General features: G+C 44.9%; 1 long non-coding RNA gene and 2 other non-coding genes across 4 annotated transcripts; all 3 read left to right on the forward strand.

The window, feature by feature from the left end:
- Positions 1-2,736: 2,736 nt before the first annotated feature.
- On the forward strand, positions 2,737-4,638 carry LOC101865130 (uncharacterized). 2 transcript variants are annotated; one of them, XR_010586330.2, is made up of 6 exons: positions 2,737-2,991; positions 3,501-3,549; positions 3,651-3,727; positions 3,812-3,885; positions 4,234-4,303; positions 4,528-4,638. It is a non-coding gene; the product is annotated as an uncharacterized lncRNA (long non-coding RNA). The 2 variants fall into 2 exon arrangements; XR_010586331.1 differs by having other exon boundaries at positions 2,956-2,995.
- Positions 4,023-4,092, forward strand: LOC123573224 (small nucleolar RNA SNORD50). Its single transcript, XR_006697953.1, has one exon. It is a non-coding gene; the product is annotated as a small nucleolar RNA SNORD50 (small nucleolar RNA).
- On the forward strand, positions 4,359-4,431 carry LOC123573222 (small nucleolar RNA SNORD50). The gene has a single exon (XR_006697952.1). It is a non-coding gene; the product is annotated as a small nucleolar RNA SNORD50 (small nucleolar RNA).

Genomic DNA, 4,638 nt, shown 5'->3' on the forward strand with positions numbered 1-4,638 from the left:
AACAAAACACCACGTTCTCACTCATAGGTGGGAACTGAACAATGAGATCACTTGGACACAGTAAGGGGAACATCACACACCGGGGCCTCTTGTGGGGTTGGGGAGCGGGGAGGGAGAGCATTAGGAGATATACCTAATGTAAATGACGAATTAATGGGTGCAGCACACCAACATGGCACATATATACATATGTAACAAACCTGCACAATTGTGCACATGTATCCTACAACATAAAGTATAATAAAAAAAAAATAGGCTGGGCGCGGTGGCTCACGCCTGTAATCCGAGCACTTTGGGAGGCCGAGGTGGGCAGATCAAGAGGTCAGGAGGTCAAGACCATCCTGGCTAACACAGTGAAACCCCGTTTCTACTAAAAATACAAAAAAAAATTGGTGGCGGGCGCCTGTAATGCCAGCTACTCGGGAGGTTGAAGCAGGAGAATGGCGTGAGCCCTGGAGGCAGAGCTTGCAGTGAGCAGAGATCACGCCACTGCACTGCAGCCTGGGGGACACAGCAAGACTCTGTCTCAAAAAAATAAAATAAAATAAATAATTTTTTTTTAAGTGGCTACTAGTACTTTTTTTTTTTTTTTGAGACAGAGTCTCGCTTTGTTGTCCAGGCTGGAGTGCAGTGGCAGGATCTCGGCTCCGCCTCCCAGGTTCACGCCATTCTCCTGCCTCAGTCTCCCGAGTAGCTGAGACTACAGGCCTCCCAAAGTGCTGTGATTACAGGCGTGAGCCACCGCATCTGGCAACATGTACATTTTTAATTACTTGTGCAGCTTGCATTTGTGGTTCATATTATATTCCAATTGGACAGTATTGCCTCTAATGCTTGTTTAAAATGTGGATTTTGGGTCCCACTTTTGAACATCATGCTTTCAAAGTTCCAGGTTCAGGCCCAGAATTTTGATATTTTTTAGCTTACCAGATTTTAACTGGTAAGTCAGGGTAAGGAATCACTGTTTTACATGGCTTTTGACCAGGTGATGTTTGTGGTCTTCAGCATGGCAGAAACCCTATCTCTACGAAAAATACAAAAAATTACAAGGCGTGGTGGTGCATGCCTGTAGTCCCACATAGTTGGTGGGCTGAGGCAGGAGGATTACTTGATCCCAAGAGGTTGCAGTGAACCGAGATAGAGCCACTGCACTCCAGTCTGCGTGACAAAGTGAGACCTTGTCTGGGGAAAAAAAAAAAAAGAAGTCATCTATATGTACTGATATGGAAAGATGTTTATGATACAAGAAGGATAAACAAGTTGCAGAACATATAGATCCCATTTGTATGTGAAAAACGACGTACATATATTTGTATTTGCATAGGAAGTCTCAAAAACTGTTAACAGTGGCATTGCTGAAGAGTACAACTAGGGAGAAGATTCCCAGGCATGTGGAGAGATACTTTCACTATGCTTTTTTTTGTTAACTTTTTAATTTTTTTTTTTTTTAATACAATAGAGACAGGGTCTTGGGCTCAAGCAATCTTCCCACCTCGGCCTCCCAAAGTGCTGTAATTACAGGCATGAGCCACCACACCCAGCCTACTTTGCTTCTTATATCCTTTTGTACTGTATTAATTTTGCTTGTTTTACTATTTACTATGAGCAATATGAAAATTTATATTAGACATTACGAAGTAATATAAAAACCGACAAAATGCCCGGCCCTGACAATACTTCATTATTTAGGTTCCTGCTAGAGAAAAGTGCTTTTCACTGCCTTTGAATGTGAAGTTTGATCTTCATTCTAATTTTCTAAAAAGTCACCGAATGTATTTGTTAATTCATTCATTTAACCATTACCAACAACCTACTTAATGCTAGGCACTGTTTTAAGAAAAAATAAACAGCAGAGCACAAAATCAGATGTGTTTCTCCCACACTCTAGCAGAATCGGACCATAATCAAATGCACACATAAACAACTTTAATAAGTAGTGCTTTGAAATACAGAAGTCAAGGGCCTGAATTTTCACATACTGAAATGTTCAAATGTGTGCACAAACACACACGCACACAAATTAACTCAAACATGCTAATTAATGAAAGCACTGCTTTTGAATTTTGTAAGTTTGTCGTCTGGATAAAGTATTCAGGGATACTCCTCAAATTAATCTTTCTCTCGTTTTCAATATAACTGAGTACAAAGAAGTTAAAAATTAGCAAAGCATTTCAGCTGTGTGACCTTAGGCAAATTACCTGGCTGTTTTAAGCCTCAGTTTTCTCCTCTGCGAAATGGAGTACTGAACCTCACGTTCGCTGTTTGAGGGAGACTTGTGTGGTCAGGTTTAGTGTAACCGGATGCTTGGCACGAGGAAGCGTGAAGACGAATGGGCCCCCATGGGGCCTTGATGCCCGCCCTGAGGCCCTGAGGACCCGCACGCTGGGGCGGTTCTCACGTGGCGCTGTCTGCTTTTTCACCCAAGCTTTTCTGCCAGCCAACTGCCCTTCCCCGGAGTGCTGCGGGCAGAGCTAGCCCGCTCCTCCGGCGGCCTCCGCTGGGGGCCCACTACAGCCGGCGCCGGCTAGCCAGCCCGGCTTCTCGAGTCGGTCCTAAGCTGAGGCGGCCCTGTGCTGCAAAACTTGGGTCCACTCTCAGACCCAATCTGTCCTGAGCGAACTTGGCTTGTGGCAGGCGATAGCGTCGTTTCCAACTGCGGCTGTTTGAATTCTGGCGCCACACCCGCGCCACGTAGGGCCAAGTCGGGCGCAAGACTAGCAAGCTACGCTTTGCAGTGCGCCTGCGGGCGCGCGCCGGGAAATGGCCGGGCGCGCGGCCGGCCTGCGGCGCGCGCGCCACAACGCGGGACGGGCCTCGGAAGAGCCTCCGCGCGCGCTCCCGCTAATTCGCGGCCACACCCCTGTCTACTTCCATGTCCAATAGGTGCGAGAGGGCGGGGCAGCCTCGTTCTGACTGGGGAGGCTATATAAGGAGCTACTGGTTGCGCGTCTCGGTCTTTTACGTAGGCCTTCGTGATCGTTTGGTTGTGTGGTAGGTAAGCGTCGGTGTTGCGGGCGAGTACTGGAGCAAAAGGTGGAGGTGCAGGCCGAGTTAAGAGTTTTGATAGTGTGAAACCATCTTAGTGTAGAGCTTAGAGTGCTGAGAGTTGAAAGCTTGCACGTGGGAAATGTGCAGCCCGACCGCCACATGTACTGAGATTGAGTCGTGACGGCCACAGGCTCCGAGTTTTGGCGTGAGGAGAACGCTGATCGGCCACGGGTGCCGCGCTTGCTGGCCTCTGGCATGTGCCTGAACGGCGGCGGAAAAGCCACACTTAATTGGGGCAGAGGGTTAGTTTTAAGAGCAAGGGGCCTTTACTAAAATGGCGAAGACCTTCCGTCGGCGTTGTTTTAAAACGGGCAGCCTCAACCCTGCATTGAGACTGAGCTGTTCGAAGGCGGCGTTGTGTGCAATTCGGATTAATGAAGGGGAAAGGTTTTGTGTGGAAAAACACCTTGGAGTGTGACGTTTCTGCGAGAATGCTTATCGGTTTCCCGCAGGAACAATGGCGCTGTCATGGCCCAGCAGAGCAGATCTGAAGATGCAAAGGTAAGAGCTGTTAAGCTTAGTTACCAAACTAAAGGAGTAAACCTGTTGATTTACAGGAATAGGAACTGTTGCATCGTTTGATACTTACTTTTTTTTGTTAGATACATGAAAGAATTCCAGAATATGCGGGAGAATATTTAATGGAAAACCGCTTGGTTAAACCTGACACTCTTCATGGGTATGTGTTGTTCTAGTACTTTATGATAGAGCATAGTATTTAATCCACACCTAGACTAAATCAAATTTTTTTGTCATTGAACAGCATTCTGGGTGTGGACGATCAGCCAGTGAAGATAATGAATGTCGGATGTCACTGACTAGCAGCTTCATTTTGAAGTAGGTTGTATGGCTTAAAAGTTCTGTAGTATTTGTACTATAATACTTGCCTTTTACCTTTACCTTGGCTTATGGTCAGTGTCACAGAAGTGCAGTTTAATGTGTTAATATGTACATATACAAGGTCTGATTGGTCTAATCAATGATGAAACCTATCCCGAAGCTGATAACCTGAAGAAAAATAAATACGGATTCGGCTTCTGAGATTAAGACCAATAATTCAGAAGTGGAGTAAATTTTGTTGACGGGATTTTATAACAGTTCTGTTATAAAAGATCCGTAAAAGTTTATAACAGTTCTGTTATAAAATCCCGGGTTGTTGTTTTTTTTTTTTTTTTCTGCCAACAGTGAGGGTCGCTGTCTGCCCATTGATAAGAGGCCAGATTGTCTTGGAAGTTCCAAAGTTGCAACGATTTCTGTAAGTGGAGTTTTTCTGTTTGCTTAGCGATTAGTGAATATTGTGTCCTTGGTCTTATCTGTGATGATCTTATCCCGAACCTGAACTTCTGTTGAAAAAAAAACTTTTACGGATCTGGCTTCTGAGATGGACCATTATAAGGACAATACTTTTTTTTAATGCTTTTACATAAGCTGTTGTAATGTTGGTAGTCTTGTAAGAATCTCATGTTTTTCCTTTTCTAGGGCTAGTGCCACGAGGTTTACTTGACTGTTGTATGAAAAGCTGATAAGAAAACCATCCAGAAAAAAAGCTCTTCGTTTTACAAACACGAAAATAAAACACGTAATTTTGGA

Source organism: Macaca fascicularis, chromosome 4 (genome assembly GCF_037993035.2).
Source record: "Macaca fascicularis isolate 582-1 chromosome 4, T2T-MFA8v1.1".
Lineage (NCBI taxonomy): Eukaryota > Metazoa > Chordata > Mammalia > Primates > Cercopithecidae > Macaca > Macaca fascicularis.